This window comes from Callospermophilus lateralis, chromosome 12 (genome assembly GCF_048772815.1).
Source record: "Callospermophilus lateralis isolate mCalLat2 chromosome 12, mCalLat2.hap1, whole genome shotgun sequence".
Classification (NCBI taxonomy): domain Eukaryota; kingdom Metazoa; phylum Chordata; class Mammalia; order Rodentia; family Sciuridae; genus Callospermophilus; species Callospermophilus lateralis.
In genome coordinates, this window is record NC_135316.1 from 31,413,457 (window position 1) to 31,434,007 (window position 20,551).

General features: G+C 37.5%; 1 protein-coding gene across 1 annotated transcript in view; it reads left to right on the top strand.

Annotated features, from left to right (window-relative positions):
• Positions 1-1,087: 1,087 nt before the first annotated feature.
• Positions 1,088-20,551, top strand: part of Wasf3 (WASP family member 3) — a 153,703-nt gene continuing 134,239 nt past the window's right edge. Inside the window, exon 1 of the mRNA XM_076871946.1 lies at positions 1,088-1,131. The gene's annotated coding sequence lies outside the window, so the exon portion shown is untranslated. The remainder of the gene's footprint in view (positions 1,132-20,551) is intronic.

A 20,551-nucleotide genomic window follows, 5' to 3' on the forward strand; every position in this document is an offset into this window, starting at 1 on the left:
TAGCTTTAGAAATATTAAGGTTAAACATACATAGCATAACACTTATCATTTAAACATTTAACTTTACCGTTGAGTGTGTTAAGTACATTTACACTGATGTACATCCAACATCCAAAATTCTTCATCACACCCAACAGAAACTCTGTCTCTTTCTCTCCTGTGGAACCAATGGTCCTGATGCTTTCACTCTTACTCAACACATACCATCAGGAAAGGGGAGAGCTGAGAATCATTAACACATTGGTGCAAATATGCTTAATGTGTTATTTCTAAATGAGAGTTTCTGCATTTTAAAATTAGGACCAAAGGGAAAGGAATACAAGGATGTGATGTGAATATTAAATTGTCCAGTTTCCAGCTGAGGTCCCCGAGTGTGATGCCATGGAGGCCTAGGGACCTCCTAGAGCATCTCAGAGCTATGGAGATCTTTGCCCAAAAGCACAACTTTGCTCCTATCAGACTAGAACTTCTTAATTTTATGTACCAATTCCAAAATCAGCCCATGTTAACCATTACACACATATAGAAAATATAAAATTTAATCATACATGCATATCAAACTACTATCATTTAGTTTTCCACTGGGAAGGAAAATTCTTATACCAGAGAAGTCTTTTTCAGTTCAAATTATGATTCAAGACAAACTCCAGCACACATTTTCACAGTTTCTTGTTCAGTTCTAATCCTCCTGCTGTGGATTTACTAACCTTTCTATTATCTTCTTCTTATGACAGGCTGCTTCTCTGCCTTGCCACATCTGCCAATTCATTCTCCTCTTGTTAGTAGTTAACCAACATGATTACATTATTACCTGAAATGCAATCATCCTACAGGGAAAGACATGCAACCTAGCAAGTATTTTTTCTTCCTAAAAATCATATACACTGTATTCTCAGAAGCTGTTAATAAACTATAAGGATTCTTTATTGTTCAATGGAATATCACCTTTATCAAATGGTAATGTTACAGTTTCAGCCTGTCACATCCAGTAACCCAAACTGATGCTTTCTTTTTGCAGTGCCTTTCATATCCCTCTTCATTACTCCTAATCTAACCAGTCTTGCTGGAGTTGGTATCAGGAAAATGATGGATAAACATCACGTCTGGAAGAATGTGGGAACTATAGCCAAGGTTAGTTATTGAGTGTTGGAGTGACAGGCAAGAAGCTGGGGATGGGGCAGGGGGGCTGGAGGAGGAGTAGAGAATGGTTGTAGGAGGGATGGAATGCCAGAATGGTGGACCCAAATTCAGAAAGTGATGTAAAAATGGGAGGGGAGAAACCAGAGACCAAAGTGGGAAATAGGAAGGGGGAAATTTAAATAGTTTCTTCTGACTGCTTTAAATACTTAAAGGTAAGACTTTTATGGTGTTTAAAAATATCTTCTTCAGGGGGCTATGGGTGTAGCTTAGTGGTAGAGCATGTGTGAGTCCCTGGGTTCAATCTCCAGCACAAGAAAATATTTCAAATAAGTAACTAAACAAATAAATAAATAAAATTTCCCTTAAACCAGCTGAAATCAGGTACTGAAGGTGGGATGGTGGCATTAAATTACAAAAACAAAAAAAACTTCCCTGATGGTGATAAGAAAGTTGCCAGAATTAACCATTGCTTCAGCCCTTCTCTACACATGCACATCCATCTACTACACTACTTCTAGATAAGTCTTCATTAGTCTGATGTTTTAGAACCCTTCAGTGGCTCTCCATTTCCTTTTGAACTTGACCAGGTCCTTGACCCATTGTAGGTGACACTTCACAGCACTGTCTGGCCCACATTCTCAGTCCCAGCTTCTAAAGCTTGCTGGCATCTCTCTTATTGCTTTGCTGGAGTTTCTGCCATGTCTTTGGACACAGTTGGATATCACTTGGTTAACTTCTGCATTATGAGGGTAAGGGCCAGGTATAGGTGTTGGAAGGAAATGAGGCATCTGGGAGGCATGAAAGCAGACACAAATGAAAACCCTGTACAGGGATTGGAGGTATCCTGTAAAACAGGGGTAGGGCTATTCTGAGATTCTAGTGGATAGAAGACCATAGCCATGGGCTTGCGGTCTAGGGAATGGTGCCCTGGAAAAAATGATTGTCAAGGGTCGGGGAGCAATAAGAACAACACATAACATCAATCCCTGCCTGCATCCTGCTCCATCTCGAATTTTCATACTAAGCCCTCAGAAAACTACAATTCATGCCCCTTCTCCCAAGGCCACAGGATCTGCCCAGGCATGTAGCAATGAATGTGGCCCCATGATCACATGGGGTTGGAACACTGCTTGGTTATTAGACCCTCAAGAACCAGATGGTTATATACTCAATCTCCAAAAGCTAGGCCACCTGTCCAGGCTCTGGAGAACACTGGGCCTGTTTTCTGCTTTCCTACAGTTCCACTTCTGCATTGTCTGGATGCACTTAGATGGCTTACCTCTGTGCCTGTCCCTCCATTCCCTCTTCTCTGCTCTTCTGAGGCCAAGTCTTAGCATTAGTTCCTGACAGGGCCCTTCTTGGCTCCTGCCAGTAGCTTAGAGTTCGATTGGATTATCCATGGCCCCTCTAGTCCTAGGTGGACAAGATTTATATTTGGGAAACTTTATCCAAGGCCATAGCCTCTGTTTCTACTTCATCCTGGGCTTGGTCAAGTCCAAGGCTTTCTTCCATAGTTCAGATTCCAAATAACCCTCCCTTTACTCGCACACTTCACAGCTGGCCTAATATGATTCCCTGTTAGGAGACAAAACTTAGAAGGAACTGTTTAAAATCAGACAATAGATAAAGATTTTGTGACATGGAGAAGTGTTTGTGTTGTGCTAAGTGGAAAAGGCAGATTGCAAGATAGTTTACGTTTGTATGTGTTCAGTCCAAGTAGGTGCACACAGGAAGACAGCTTGGAAGGACATTTGGCAATGTGTTTACTGTGTTTTCTCTGGGAAATGGAATTATGGAAGTCTTTTAATTGTCTTCTTTTTGTTTATCACTATCATCTAATTATTCTACAGTAAATTAGTACTGCTTTTTAATAAGAAAAACAATAAAAAGAAGTTGTTAATTTTACAAATATAATGTAAGATATCTCTAGGTTTCCCAGTTCCCAGAAACAAAGAAGAGGTCCAACTGAGAGCATGGGCCCAAGAGTGGAGTCAGATTTAGCAGCAAGAGGTTGTAGACAAGTGCCAGAGTGTTGGTTCAAGCTCCAGAGGATAGGGGAAGATACTTAAGACTTTAAGCAGCTTGCTTGAGTTTGCATTCCAGCCACAATTAATAGCTGTACTACCCAGGGAAAGTTGCTTCACCTTTCTATGCCTTGTTTTTTTGATATGAAAAAAAATGGAACAGAGCTGTTTTATGGATAATCTCATAGGAATATTTTGAGGATTAAACGGATCTTATTATGTAAGCAGCACTTTGAATGGTGACTGGTTCACAGTAAGTAGTCAAGCAGCTATTATAAGAAAAGGCAAGCAGGTCTGGGTAGAGAACTTACTCAGCCTAAGCCCTTTTGGGTTCCCTCTTTCTACATCCCTGAAGTCCACCCATTCTTTCAACTCCATCTCAAATGCCATATGCTCTATTTAAGTCTTTGTTTTCTGAGACTCCAATCAGGAGAAGTATAACTTTTCTCTGAATCTATCTGTCTCTATGTACATTTTGCCTGGTTCTAAACATACCAGGTATACACCTTCTCTGCAATTGTGCCCTTGTCTCATTCCCTCTGTGGAGCCACTCATGAGGGAACTGTATTGTTCCTTACATGCTCTGGAATATGATAATTACTTGAGTTGAATCACGTTTTCAAGATGATTCATTTGCCTTAAAAAAAACTGAAATATCCACCTGGGTACCTTCAGCATGCCAGGATTTATAGCTATAATGGAACTGTGTTTAACTTATTGCTTTGCATGCATAAGGAAGATTAATTGCACACTTAAAATTATGATCTTTGGTTATATGTGAAGGCTAAATGTGGTAATGAGTACAAATCTTAATATGTTTGTTATTTGCCAAGTGGGTTCAAAATAAGATTGTAGGTTGTTTGAATAAACCAATATCTGGCCACAAACTAGAAAATGTTTGTGGCATCTCATTTGCCAATTTTAATGTGAGGAGCTGTGTGAAGCTGTGCTTTGGGCCTGCAGTCAGCAGCATTATATTTGGAGTAGGAAAATGCTAAACTTGCTAGAGTTTTGTTTTGTATTTACCTCCTGAATGTCTTGGCAAATAAACTATAAATAGTTTGTTATTCTCCATCTAAACCATTCTTCCTTTTCAATTTTTTTGTATTCTATTTGCTAGAGAACCACAGAATCTTAATTGTGGTACTGCATTAAAATCTGTCAGTGAGAAGTGGCCAGAGTAATAAGCACCTATTCACATAAGACTATATGTTTAGACACATATATTGAAGTGACTTATCTGAAAATGAGGGTTCAATGCCATGTACCTAACACATATTATCTGGGTTAAACAGCACTCTGCATCACCTCTTGCCTGAATCCCACTATAAATTTATTAGCAAGTACCACTTTGCCCTGGGCATGGAACAGGTACTCAATAAATGCTTATTGATTGATTGATTATGTTATGACTTTTATTAATGTCACTTTTGAAAGGCAATGAATGGAGCATGCAAAATAGTGTCTACATGTAAGGAGACTGCAGTTTTAATACGTCAAAGGATTTATGAACATGAGCTAAAAAGTAGGAGTATGTAAATTAGGCAAAGAAAATTAAAGGGTGATGGCAGGTACTGCAGGCTTTGGGACATGGTGGCCTGTTGGTGTCTATGTTGAAATGCTGAATCCTATTTCAGAGCAGCAGGATGTTGGGGTGATGTGGAAGTGGTGGGAATGTGTCTGCTCTGACTCTGACCCCTGAGTCTTTGTTTATCCATAAGCATTTTTGCTTTTCTACTTGGCTATTGGACTTCCTCTGCACAAGTGGGAGGGAGTCAATCACAGATGGATGGATAGATATCTGCTAAGTTTGAAAATAAACCTTTAAAACTGGGAGAAAATGTGGGTACAAATGGGTAAAGATCTGGGGAATTAAAATGTATTGTTTATTGATTGTGAAAGGCTTTTAGCTTTCCTTATAATTCCTAAAATAAAATGAGTATAATTTAAAAAGAAAAAAATGACATCCTTTTGAATGATTTAAATAAGTATCACTATTAGTATGGCCATACCTTGTGATGATGTGGGGAGAGTAACAGATCATTGCTCTGTTAAATTTCAGAATAGTAGGCAAAGGAAGAGAGGAGGAAAGTGGACCAATGGTGGGAAGAAGGGACAATACTTTGATTAGCATTTCATCATCACTCCCAAATGTCTGTGGACATAAGTTTTATGTCATTTGCCTTAAGTTTATCTGAAGAACCAGAACTTCAGAAAGATTGTGGGGCATTACTAGCTTCCCCTGCCTCAGGTTGACCTCTCCTGGTCTCCACTTGAAATTGAGTGGGAAACTGCTTTTAGCAGAGCTTCACTGCAATAATCAATAAGTCATTAGCTGTGGTTATATTTAAACCTACAAGAATCCAGTCTTTTAAGATCCTGACAATTTTTATTGACATATAGGCAGTACCTCAAAAAATCATTAAGAAACAATAATTCCAGATCTGAGGGTAGATGGATGGTGATGGATGGATGGATGGATAGAAGTTTTGTGTCTATGAATGCCTAGATGTCAATGCTCCCTTCCAATAACATGTTTTTAAAATTTTTAAATTTGTTTTAATTAGTTATACATGACAGTACAATGACTTTGATATACATTTGAATCAGATGGGTTATAATTTCTCATTTTTCTGAGTGTACAGTTTGCAGAATCATATTGGTCATGCAGTCACATATATACACACAGTAATCTTAAGACTCCTAAGCCAGGTCAGAAATTAAATCCTGATGGGGATATCTAGGAGCTGTCTTGCCAAGTAATAACGCAAAAAAAGAGGGCGAGAGAAAAGAGTAATATTAAGAATGGACTCAACATATGAGGTGATTTTTAGCTTTTGATTTTCTTTTCAAAATGGGAACCATTAATAGTTACATTCTTACCCAGTCTTCATCCTTAAAAGGCTTCTCTGAGTATATAAGATGCATAATGAGAGGGAAGCCTTGAATTATTTTTATACCATGGATTAGGGGGAAATCTTAAAGTGTTGTTGGTGGGCCAGCAGTTGTGCTTTTCCTTCAGCTCTCCTTTTGGCACAGTAAAAACAGGACCCACAAGGATGCTTTCTACTATTATCAAGAGAGTTAAATGAATCTCAAATCTCATCAAAAACACCAAAATGTGACTACTAATAATAGAAATGAAGCTTAGAGCTAATTAGTTTCAATATGTCTAAGGAATATCATAACACAAGTTGTTTTTTCACCATCTACATAACAAGAATCAGAGTGAACCACTGTTTAGTAGCAAGTAAACAAGTGGACTGCAGGATGGCTCTTGGTTAAGTGAGCTGATGAATGAGATACCCTAAACTTGTTAAGGTGAAGTCCACACTGTGGACCAGGGGGTTCCTGCCACATTGTGGACATCCAGTGAAGCTACACACTGCCTGTTTGCATTTCACAAGGACAAACCTGTCTATGCACAGATTCTAGCCAGTGTATGCTAAGCAATCTGTCTTCAACTGACAAGGGGAAACCACTGAAGGGCATTTCCTCAGGCTGGATAGGGTACTCCTAGATGTGTGAATTAGAGACACAAAGCACCCCTGAGTTCAGACACCAGATGAAAAGCATGCAGACTGTCAGAGATAGGATATGCATTGCTGGAGGCGAAAGGCACAGCATTGCTCTCAGCATTACATTTCTCTTCATTCCTGATTCTCTGCTGCTCTGAAGAATGGGATGGACATGAAGGAAGACAGAGACAACTCAGGACTTGGTTCAGACCTTTGCCACTGCTTACTTTTTGTTGGTTTTCTTTCATTCTCTTCCATTTTAATAGATGAGTTGAAGTTTTCTTCACAGGTTTAGCTGTGTTGTCGGAGACCAGCTCCAACAGGGGGTTTCAGGAGACGAACGGATGGATGGTGAGGAGTCGGCGAAAGAGGGGTGGAGAAACAACACAGACACCAAAGTGCAGGTGTTGATCCCAATCTTTACTTGTGAACTTGATCATATATACTTTTCATTTTGGGAGGCTCACAGTACTTTGTGGTTACAAAACAGGAATCATTATTCAAAGAAACAAAATATTACCTAGCTACAATCAGAATAGAAGAATGTATCTTGGCTTATGCATAAGCAAACATTTGTACTTTCAGTTTGCGTTTTGCTTTGAGCTATTTCTGCTTAGTTAACTTTTAATAATAGTTACAAATGTCCCAAACTATTGGCCTATACCTTGACTATTCTTTCTTGACTTACTGACTGGAACCGGTGCCATGGTTATGGCAAGTGGTTGACTTGTTATTAATTTTAATCAAACAAGAGTAAGAGCACAAACCATTGTGCACAGGAACAAGAACAAGTTGCCCAGTACTAAGCACTAATCTGTCTTCTTAACATTAATTTTTCTTCTCTAGATTTTAATTTAATTTCTCAAAAACTTCCTTGACAGGAATACAGGGAGTTTTTCATTAGACATTAACAATTTACACTCCACAGCTGAATCATTGCATTTAGAGCAAACAGATCTATTCTTTAGAAGTAGTTGCATTAATTGGGAAAGTCATGTTTTTTCCTTCATACTTAGTGGTCATATGAGAAATCGCAACTATACTTACTAAAGGAATACAAAAACAAATCAGCCCATTCCCAGAAACATACTGCGCTCCTCCAGAGGATGAACGCCTTGCGCCATCCACCTCAGTAGGGACTTGCCATTGCCTGAGTCAGGGGAGGGGCGCAGCACTGTGTGCCTCAAGATTATGTGAGAGCATACTATGTAGTTTTCATTGTCCCTTTTCATATTTTTAATCTTTCCCCTTTCTCAGTTTGAACATGCTTAGATTTATTTTCTTTACAATGTTTTCCTGTGTAATTCCCTCGATTTTTACTTTTGAATTGCTAAGTCACCATAATGCAGTTAGCTTTTATATATTTTTATTAGAGTAAATTTACCTTTTTATTTTCCTCCTTTATATTTTCTACTTTTGTTTTAATGTCTTACTTTTCTAGAATTTTATCTCTTTTATCCTAAATTGTGTTTATTCTATTTTATTATTTAAACTTTTAAAAAAATTTAATCTTAATGTACTTATTGTCTTACTTAAAATGTTTCCTTGACCAGGTGACTTGAAACACTTGAGGCAAGAAGAATACAAGTTAGAGGCCAGCCTCAGCAACTTAGGGAGACCTCATACCCAAATAAAAAATAGAAAGAGATGGGATAAAGCACCCTGCATTCAATCTCCAATACCGTAAAAAAATTTGATGTTTTAAAGTACCATTAATTAATTGTAACTTGTAGATTTATTTTCCCCTTGACTGACTACCTTCACTTCTATGCTTTTCTTTCTTTTCATATTTTATTTACTTGGTGATTTAATTTTAAACCTCAAACAAACTTTAGGATTTTATTTGGGGGGATCACAAGCATCAGGTAGGATCTAGTGAGCAGACCCAGATACAAGGCAATAAAGGAAATGGTAGCACAGGTCATCTGGAAATAGCATCCTGCTAGAAGATCCAGGTGAAGAATATTGAAGCAAATAGATGTGTGATAAAATAGATGTGGGATAAAAAGTGGATATTAACAATGATCAATAAAAATGAGATTATATGTACTCTTTCTGGTCTTCTGTCTTTTCAAAGTCTTTTCCAAATGTATTCCTTTTGTAATAATTGGAAGAAAAATAAAAAAAAGTAATAGACAATGACAAAAACACTGTACCTTATCTCAGCTGGATGTGGCTTGCTGGTTCCTGTGTGTGACCTTGATTTATTTCCACAAGGACATGGAAGAAGCCTGCACTGCAGAGGAGCTGTAGGCCGGGTTCCTTAAGGTTTTCCTTAAGCCATCCTGTCCTCTCAATCAAACAAACTATGTCTCCTTCCTTCCCTCCCTTCCCCTCCCACATTCCCTCCTTTTCTTCTTTCTTTTTTTCAATATTTATTTTTTAGTTGTAGATGGACACAATGTTTTTGTTTTATTTATGTATCTTTATGTGGTGTTGAGGATCGAACCTAGGGCCTCGCAAGTGCTAGGTGAGCACTCTACCACTGAGCCAGAACCTCAGCCTCTTCTTTTCTTCTTTCCTTCCTTTGTTGTTGCTGTAGTTCAGGCTGGCCTTGAACTTATGATTCTCCTGCCTCAGCATCCCAGTAGTGGGGATTACAGGCTTGCACCACCATACTCAGCTCAAGCATATGATTTTCAAGTATAGTTCTCCCTAAATCGTTACTTATCAAAACTCCTGTCTGCAAAATCACTTACAAGTGAAAGTGAGGGTGAACGCTATATCCCAAGGGCTACTTTTTCTTCAGAGCATCTGGACTCTTTAATAGTTACTGACAGTCATGTTTTCTTCTCTGGGTTGGTAGCTCAGATCAACTTAGGTGACCTGCTTTGAACTATATTCATGACTTCAGCATTATTTCACAAATATCCAACCTATGTTTGTTTTTTCTTTGGTTCCTTTACTAAGTTTTACTGAATATATTTTATGAAATACACTTATTGAATATATATTATGTATGGAAAAAATAAATTTTATTGAATACAATCTGCCTCAGTTTAACCTCTCAGTCCTATTTCTGTATAGTCTTTCCATAGCTCTCTCCTAATCTCACCAAAACTCTCTCTGTTTCTCTCTCTAGTCCACTTTCTCTCTCTCCCTTTCTCTTGGGGCTGTGTATCCAGAATGATTAATGAGACTTACCTGAATTTATGGCATTTTCTTCATGCCTTGGCCTTCCTGATTTCCACCCATTATTGAGGTGTGAACTTTGAATTTCCTCAAGAAGACTTCATCAATTAGTTTTCTTTTCTTCTACTTTTTGCTTACACTGCTTCTCCCTGCTCTCATAGAACCCTCTAGGACATTGTGGATCCAAACTGCAGTTTCCTGTTTGCTTCTCTTGAAGCCCACTTTGAAACCAGGGACAAGGTGTAACTTAGAAACTAGTGAGAGTACTTTCAGAGGCATGAGGCCTTGTTTTCTTTAATTAACATACTCTATGTAGATTTTAATCTAGTAATTCAATTAGACAATAATGGTCATGAATGAAATTGCCTAAATCATTTCTCCTGCAGAGTAAGGTTTCACTCTATTAATACCTGTCAGGATGAATATTTTGTGTTGATATGGTTTGATCTTATGTTAAATTTTGTAAAGAGATACAGTTCAGGTTTTCAGATTCTAAAAAGAAAACCTCTACATTGATATATTTTTGACTGTGGCATTTCTATCTTTTCATTTATGTAGCATGCAATAAATTTCTTTAGTATTCACTACAAAATTTTGGATTTTCTTCAAATTTGCTTCTTCTCCTGTTTATAATAACCTCATCCTCTTCCTCAGAAACTTTAAAACTTGAAAAAATATCTGACATTTTAAGCTTCTTTTCTTCTTACATCTAATGGCCATATCCCCTAGATTGCCACTGGGATGACATATTCCACTTCTGCACTTTCTTTCCCTTTTGTTTGCCAGTTTTTTCAGTTGAGGCTTTAACTACCTATTACTTGTTTAAGAACTCTATAACTCTTCTTCCTGCCTTTTGTGTTAGTCAGCTTTCTGGTACTATAACAAAATACCCAAGATAGTCAACTTATAAAGAGAAAAGATGATTTTGGCTCAAATTTTAGGAAGTTTAAGTCCATAGTCCTGTTGACCCTGTTGCTTTGGGGCCTGTGGTAAGGAAGCACATTACAGAAGGAACTCTTGGTGTAGCAAAACCACTTACCTCATTTCAGAGAAGGGGGGGGGATGGAGGGAACCAGAGAGACAGACACATGGCATGTGGGGGAGGAAGGGACCAGGGTCTCATGATCCTTTTGGGGAATACCTTCAATGACCTGAAGACCTCCCATCAGGTCCCACCTCTTTGTTTCTAGAACTTCCCAACAGCAACATGATGGAGACAAGTCTTTACCACATGGATCTTTTGGGGATACTTAAGATCTAATCTATAGCACCTTCTATCTCTTTTGTTCAATGCACATTACTTGTACAATAGAACTCTTCACACAGCAACTCATTTCACTCTTCTTTCCATTCAGCTGAGCCTGATCTGAGGGCTTTATATACTTCGTTGGATGGATAAACTATCTTCAGAGGCTCCTTGTTGTACATACAATTATATTAGAATTTTCTTTTAAGATATTGATAACCCTTGTGCAGTTAAGCCCTAACCTCTTCTTTCTTCTCCTCCACAATTTTGTTCAGCTTTTCCCCAGCTCTCCAACTTCTCCCGAACAATGCTATTTCTTGTACTGGAATGCCCTTGTCTAGCCATAACTGCGTGGCAAAATGAGATCTAATCTCTTCAGGGTTCAATTTGAATGCTACCTCTTCCATGGTTCCACTGGGATAGAGATATTGTCCCTCTCTATGAAGCTCTGGTGGAATTTAACTTATAATCTACGTCTCTCCTAGAACTCACTATGTTTTTGTTGTTGTTGTTGTTGGTGGTGTTTTGACTTACAATTGTTGCATTTGATCACAAGCTTGAGTTTCCCTCCTTGCTGTGGGGGTTCTCCTTGATGCAGAAAGAATTATTTTACTTAGTTTGGCATTACACAGAGCACCTAGCAGCCTATTTCCCCTTTTATAAATGTTTTCTGAATATAATTAACACTTTGTAATAACAAAAAAAGCCTTGACATTCTCTTCTGGGTAGGTACAGGTAGTGGATCTAAATTGAGGATTGCTAACTTGAATCCATCCTATCAAGAGGGACTCAAACTGGGAACTAAGTAGTTAGGAATATTTGTTAAAATATAAATCCTTTGTGATCCCAGGCAAATCATTTCATTTCCTTATGTTTTAGATGACTCATCTGTTAATTACCATCTATTCAAGGACTTTTCTAAGGAAAAATAAATTTCAAAAACATCTCTTTATATGTTATAGAAAAGGCCATTGCATGGTATAACCCATGTGGTATATAAACTTGGAATGGTTAATAAGGCAAAAAACTCAGGCTCCTGTGGTCAAGGGGAACTCTGATAATGAAAGCAAGTTTTTCAGGCAGCATCCATCTGAGAGTTATTTTCTTCCTGCCAAAATCCCGGGTGGCTTATATAACTCTACTTCACCACAGTACAGAGATAAAAGTCAATCCTAGGCAACTGAAGCAGGTAATTTTGCAGAGTATGCATTGCAAGAGAGAGTTGTACATTTGTTTTAGGAGCAAATTAGGATTAGTAATAACACAAGCAATAAAATGAAGACTCCATAGTTTAATAGCTGAATTGGAGCAATAACTCTTCAATTTTTGTAACAATATAAAAACAAGGTACATGTATATTAAAAAGAACTCTACGTCCCAGAGGAAGATGAACAATTTGGAGGAGGGTCTGTATGGGGCCAATATAAGGTCATTGCCCTTAGATACATCAGGCTACAGGGTATAATTTTTAAAAATAATTCTTTATTGGGAAATACAGGCTCATCATATTTGCAATTTGTTCAAATATATACAGCAACTTTATTTGGCCTCATATGCTCTGATTCAGTCATTTCCAAGTAACCCTTTGGTACTGCTTGTAAAATACCAACTTAAGACCTTTCCTTCACATAGTTTTGTTAGTCAGATTTCCAACACTATGATACTTAATCAGCTTATGAAGAGGAAAGGCTTATTTTGGCTCACAGTCCGTAATAGGTTAAATCCAATTGCTCTGGGCCTGTGGTGAGGCAGCAAGTCATGGTGGGAACACAGTGGAGCAAAACTCCTTATCTCATGGCCAAGAAGACACAGAGAGCAAAGAAGCCTGGTTCTTGGAAAAAGCCTGGTTCCCACAATTGCTTTTGAAAGCATGTCCCTTATCACCTGAAGACCTCCCTCTAAACCCCACCTCTTAAGTTTCAACTTCCTTCTAATATTGCCATCCTGGGGACTAAGCCTATAACACATGGGTTTTGGGGGACATTTAAGGTTCAAATTATACCAGTCATAAAGGTAACATATCTTATAAATAAACAAATGCAGTGTGGGGGGAGGTGAAGAAGAGAAATACTTCATATTTATTGGTTACTACATAGTTAATTTTATGCTTATTTTGTACAAGAAAAATGGGAGTTGGTGGCATTGGAGATATTAAGTTACTTTCCCAAGTAAGCCATGGAAGATCCAGGTTGGGTTAATTGGAGATACTCTCTGTATCCCAACTCCTGCCTCCCAACATTCTGGGGTCCAGAGGAAGCAATGAGTAGTGTCTAATAATGGTCTGTGTTTGTCTTGTTGTAGTAGAAGCCAGTAAACTTAGATTCAGCAGTTGGGCATGGTGGCATGCATCTATAATCATAAGTTGTGGGACTGAGGTAAGATATTTGCTTGAGCCTGTGAGTTTGATGCCAGCCAGGGCAATATCAGGACTATCTCAAAAATGAAAAAAAAAACAAACAAAAACAAAAATGAAAGAAAACTAAACAACAACAAAAATAAACAGGCCAAGCTTAGTGGCACATGCCTATAAATCCCAGCAGCTCAGAGCCTGAGGCAGGCAGATTAAGAGTTCAAAGCAAGCCTCAGCAACTTATTGAGGGCCTAAGCAATTTAGTGAGAAATGTTTTAAAAAAGGGGTAGAATTTGGCTCAGTGTTTGAGTGCCCCTTTGCTGAATTACCAGTACAAACAATAATAACAAATCAGAAAAGGAACATAAAGGACAGGAAAGAAAGAAGTTGCATTGTACACAGTGGGGCTGGGCAATGTGGGAGCAGGAACAGGTAGCAAGCATTGGCCAATGTACATGGAACATCATGGACTGCTGGTCAACAGTCACATGGGGGTACATTAACTTTTCCTGAGACCATCATCATCATTGTTATGACCTTCTTGGGGGATGAAAACCTGTTCACATTCTCACTGAGGAAATTTCTAAATCTGATGCCTTGGAGTCCTGTTTTTAAGTATTATTTGAATTGCTTGGATATCAGTTATTCCTAGGGTATCATGAAAATTCATTCAAAAAATGTGAACTGGATACCTAGTATGTTAAGGACTAGGTATTCAAGATTGATATGAAATAGTTTCTTCTTTAAGGAATTCACAGTCTGGTAGGGGACAATGGAGTAATAGTGGCAATAAAGACATTAGAAATAGTTCAGGAGAAGTAACAGAGGTGGGCATGAGTAACTGTGCCCAGGAAGGTTCCAGAGAATAGTGGAATTTGAGCTCTGTGGTGAATGTTGAGCTTCCCAGTTGAGGAAGTAAGGGAAATCAATAGATAGAAAATGTACAAGGCATTTGGGGAGATAGTTAGTGGTATAGGGTACATTGGGAAAACTGTGTATAACAGATTATTATTAAGGACTTCACTTATCTTGTAGACAGTGGGAACTTCCTTTGAAGACTTATGACCATGGGACAGATGCAAGCAGATCTATATTTTAAAAATAACCCATCACATGGTGTGAACATGGAATGAAAGAGGATGAAAGCTTGTTAATTTGTTAGAAATACTGTCACAACACAGAAAATGATGACAGTGACCTTGGTTAGGTAATGGTAATGAGAAAGGAGAGTGGGAAAAAAGGAGACAAGAATTGACCATGTATTTGTCAGAATATTGTGCATATTTCATTCTGCTCTTTAAACAAGAATAGTGATTTTTATGGTTGTCCTCCTGGGTCATTGTAAAAAAAACAGGTTGGCTATTAAAATATCTTCTCTGGGTATCATTGGTAAAATAACAGTTTCTCTGAGTTTACCTGTAAAATGGGCATAAGAGCACATGTCCAGTAGATGCTATTGTGTTAGTTGGCTTTTTATTGCTATAACTGAAATACCTGACATAAACTACTTAAAAGAGGAAGTATTTATTTTTGCTTACAGTTGCAGAGGTTCAGTCCATGCTCACCTGGGTCCAAGGTAGAAAAATCATGGAGAAGGGCATGGCAGAGGGAAGCTACTCACCTCATGGCTGCCTAGAAGCAGAGGAGAAAATGAGGAAAGGCCCCAGGGATAAAATACCTCCTCCAAGTACGATCACTACCTACAGTTTCTGACACCTCCCACTAATGTCACTGCATTATTAACCCATCAATGGATTAATTCACTGACAAGGTCAGAGCCCCATCTCTGAATATTGCTGTACTGGGAACCAAGACTTCAACACATGAATCTTTGGGTGATAATTCATATCAAAACCATAACTGTAATGAAGGATAAATATGACCATCAGACTATACTCTTTTTCACATAGTGAATTCTCAATAAATGTTTGTTATTTTCACTGTTAGCTGCTTCACTCATAGCTGTTCAGTTGCCATAATTTTCCTCACCCAATAGTGTTGATATCAATATACTGACCTGCTTTCATGAGACAGTTTAAAATTAAAATTTAAGATGTAATTCTGTATGTTTCTGGGGAAGACATTATTCTTATGAGATGTGGGTATGGATAAGGGCATATTTATATTACTCTAATGTGAAGACAAAAAAAGAAAGCTAGAGTAAGTGAAGTGTATTTATAAAGATTTTTGTATGGAGCTAAGTTATTTCCTGAGAGCTAAGGTAGTTGTAGACATTATTTCATTTCATTCTGGAACAAGTACAAATGAACATGTCAAAGATGATGACAATGAATATATTTTATAATTTGATTTCTTACATATTCTAATTCTATTCTTTTAATTAGTAATCATGCTTTGTTCTTTAGTTTCCCCAAAGTGTGATTAAACTCAGTTCTTAATGCAAAATAATTTGTAATTTTTATATAAGATGACATGCTATTAAGTAAAAGGAATGACTACTAAGAACTACATAATGACAAAAGAGGACATAAGCAAATTACTGAGTAAACATTTAATTTATAAAATGTCTTGAAAAAGTTATTGTCATCACTATCAGATTCCAAGTCAAGACACCAGAGCTGCCTAAATTTCAACTTTGGATATTTAAACAAGATTTTGACCAGGCAAGGAACAAAACAAATATGGCACAGTTCAAGAGGTTTTAGAAATGTCATGGTGAAGATCTTATTAGGATTTTACTTTAAACCTGTGCATTTATCATAATAGTGTTTGACAGCTGCATCCTACTCACTCGTGGTCCCAAGTATGGCTGCAGCAAGTGCTCCATATGCATGATTTCTTGGAGTGCTAATGGTCTCTCATATCATCAGAATTTCTACGTACTGTGATACCCTGGCTCTACCTGCACTGCTCCCAAATTTAGTTTTGCTAGTATAACTCAAGGGGATAAGGGCATTATATATCAGGTTGGCCAAGTTTTTGCAGGAAAAACAATAATATAAGAGGGAGTTGTAGCAAGGTTTTAAACAATTGCAGGTAGCTGGTCTCCATGGTTTCAATTATAGGTCCTACATGGCTATTCTTAAATACTAATCAAGAAACTTTTGCTCTTGGAAATACATGTGGACGTATTCAGGGTTAAGTATTTTGGTGTTTGTAATATACCTTCAAGTGGTTCTGTTAAAAAATGTGGAAAGAAGGAGGAGAGAAACATTGAGACAGGGAGGAAGGGAAGGTGAAGGTGAAGTGTGAGATGTTAGGTGTGTGTATGTGTGTGGTGTGTGTGTATGTGAGAGAGAGAGAGCAAGAGAAAGTGTGTGTGTGTGTGTGTGTGTGTGTGTGAGAGAGAGAGAGAGAGAGAGAGAGAGAGAGAGAGAGAGAAAGAAACAGACAGAGAGTGGGAGGAAGCCAGTGCAGCCATGATTGTAGTAGAATGTATACAATGGTAAACCAAGATAAAAAGCTTATGGATATTCACTGTACCAATTCTTTCAATTTTTCTTCATGTTCAAACATTTTAAACATAAAAATCTTTATAAAAACTTCTTTAAAAAGTATAAGTGATGAAGAAATTTTAAAGATTTACTGTAGCTCACAAGAATTTGTGAGCACAATAGAAGTCCAAAATTACAAATAAAGCAAAGACGACCTCTCATTAAAAACAGAAAAGGAAAATTTCTCTTAATTATGGTAATATGATAATAGGAATTGGCTTGTTTGTTGTAAATGATTAAGGAATTTTATTTATTTTATTTTTTTAGAGAGAGAGAGAGAGAGAGAGAGAGAGAGAGAGAGAATTTTCTTAATATTTATTTTTTAGTTATTGGCGGACACAACATCTTTGTTTGTATGTGGTGCTGAGGATCGAACCCGGGCCGCACACATGCCAGGCGAGCACGCTGCAGCTTGAGCCACATCCCCAGACCTTATTTTTTATATAATAGAGCAGGTAGTATAGAGTTCAATATATCATCCTCCCTCTTGGTTTTTCCTATTATAAACATCTTGCATTAGTGTAGTTCACTTTTTACAATTAATGAACCAATGTAGATGTATTTTTATTAACTAAAACCCATGGTTTACATTGGAGTTCTCTCTCTATTTTGTCCATTATATGAGCTGTTGTAAATGTAGGACATGTTTTCAGCCTTACAGCATCACAAAGAGTACTTGCATGCCCTAAATCCTGTGATCCATTTTTCCATTCCTCCTTCCTTCTCTTCCCTTCCCCCAGGTAACTAAAGATCTCTTTATCATCTTCATATTTTTGCCTTTTCCAGAATGTCATAATTTGGCATCATAAAATATGTAGCCTTTCAAATAGGCTTCTTTTAAGAGAATGCATTTAAGTTTCCTTCATGTCTTTTTGTGGCCTGATAGCTCATGGTTTTTCAATCACTAAATGATATTCTATTGTATGGATGTACCAGTTTGTTTATCCATTCACCTAGTGAAGAACATCTTAGTTTCTTCCAGTCACTAGTGTTAATGAATAAACATTCAGATGTAAGTTTATGAGTAGAAAAAAGTTTTCAACTTTCTTGGCTTTCCTAAGATGGCAGAATAGAGAAGATTGCATTCCTGGCTGCTCCATGGAATGAAACCAAGAAAGCAGATAGGAAGCTTCTCCACATTCAAAGCAGATAAGGGACTTAGGTGTTTGAATAAAATAAACTAAGGAAGATATCCCCAATTGTGGTCACTGCCACAATCAGAGGCACCATCCAGACCAGTGTCTTCACAGGCAAAGTGGAGGGATCAGAAAATTAAAGGAACACACATTTTTAGGAGTCCTGAGGTGTGTCTGGGTACAGAAAGACTAGGGATCAAAGACACTGCCTAAGTCAACTGAAAGCTATGCTGCACAATATCGTTGTGTGGGAAAGAAGCTGCATCTCTACCAGCTTTCTAGGAGCTGGGAAACCAATTCCTGGCAAACCTGAGTTTGGTCCAAAACACAGGCCTGGAAAACCCACCCAGCATGACATAGAGTGTACCTAAGTGACCAGGATAAAATCAAACATGGAGAAGGTTTTACAAAGGGGAATACTGGTTGGGGAAACCCACCTGACTCTTCTCCACTGCCTCTAATTCAGCTTGTAGGATAGGCTGGGACAGACATGTCTGGCTGGGATTCAAAAGATCAAGGGGCAGGAGAGATTGAGTTTTGAGACAGAACCAAGAGACCAGGATATGTGGAGTCCATGGGTGATGGGAGGAAACTAAGAATTGGCTCCACCATGGCTCAAATAGAACCCAGGGGAGACCTCTGGGGTGTAGTTTTCTAGCATGAACCAGCTGATGGCCCTAAAGGTGTGCTGATTTAAAATCTTCAGACCATTCGCCATTCAAAAAAGAACCTAGATTCTACCTAAGCTTAAACCCCAACTCCAGGAGCCCCACCTAAAGGCTTTCCTCTCACATTGAGCAACTCTACCCTGAGGGTGGAACAAGTATCACACTCCAGCCCACCTCACATAACAAGCTGAGAATCTTTTGAATTCCAATGGAAATAATTCTTTAACTTTTTGAGATCTTTTTCTTTAAATTTTTATATCTTTTTCTTTCTTTTTTTGTTTGTCACCTGAATACTTCATGGACACTTATATATGTTCATATTTGTTTTTTCCTCATTTCCAGCATTTTAAAAGCCAGTTATTTTTCATGGATCAGTATTTTCAGGAGTAGGATATTTGATTAGTATATGTCAGCTTTGTCTTATATTCTTTTATTTTTATTTATTAAAATTTTTCCTGTATATATTTTTTCTCTAACTTCTGTTTCCCTTCATTTTCTTTCTCTCTTTTTTCCTAATAACCAATCTCTATTGTTCTCTCTTTCATTCTTTCTTTAATTTTTTACTTCTATTTTCTCTCCTCCTCCCTCATAATCATCACATCCTATATCACTTCTGTTTTCTTGCTGTCCACCATTCAAAATTGTAAACCCATTTGCAGACCTTACTGTTTTTAATGAAGGCAATAACTGATTGCATCATTTCTGTTTATTGTGATAATTAACATTGTAGATGTCACAGTGGGAGCTATTTGGTTTAACGTATTTGTTCATGTTGGTTGTTATTATTTGTCTTCCCCCAAATGGTGAGATACTGGAAATCTTTAGGGACACTATAAGTTCACAGGGTAGAAACTCTACTACCTCATATCCATACTGTTAGATGGGTAGACACATAAACAACATGAAAAAGCAAGGGAAGAGATAACCCCAAACAAGCCACGATACTTAACAGAATCCATGGATACTACAATGGAAGAAACATCAGAGAAAGAGTTTAGGATGTTCATAATTAAACTGATCTGTGAGGAAAAGGATAATGTATGCAGTGAAATCAGATAAAACATAGGAAGTGAAAGGTTGCTTCAGTAAAGACATAGGGATTCTGGAAAAAAAATCAAGCAGAAATCCTCAAAATTGAAGGGATCAATAAACCAAGTTAAGAATTCAATGGAAAGCATCATCAGCAGACTAGATCACTTGGAAGACAGAGTTTCAGGCAATGAAGACAAAATATATGATCTTGAAAATGAAGTTGACCATGGAGGAAAAATGTTAAGAGACCATTAACAGAAGTTCCAAGAAATATGGGATAACATGAAAAGACCAAATATAAGATTTATTGGGATAGATGAAGGGTCAGAGTACAAACCAAATGAATGCACAATCTTTTCAGTGAAATAATATCAGAAATTTCCCCAAACTTAAGAATGAAATGGAAAATCAAATATGAGAGGCTTATATGAACCCCAAATATACAAAATTATAACACATCCACACCAAGGCACATTGTTATGAAAATGCCTAATATACAGAATAAGGATAGAATTTTTGCCATAGAAAAACAACCAGTCACAGTTAGAAGGAAACCAATCTGGATCTCATGTGATTTCTCAACCCAGACCCTCAAAGCTAGGAAGTCTTGGAATAATATATACCAAGCGCTGAAAAAAAAAAAAAAAAAAAATGAATGCCAGCCAAGAATTCTATATGCAGCAAAATTTAGCTTCAGAATTGATGACGATATAAAAACCTTCCAAGATAAAAAAGTTAAAAAAAAATTCACAATTAGAAAGCCTGTACTACAAAACATAATAAAATATTTCATGAAAAAATGAAAAATAGAATTGAAAACCATCAAAGGAAGGAAGTATACTAGAATCAT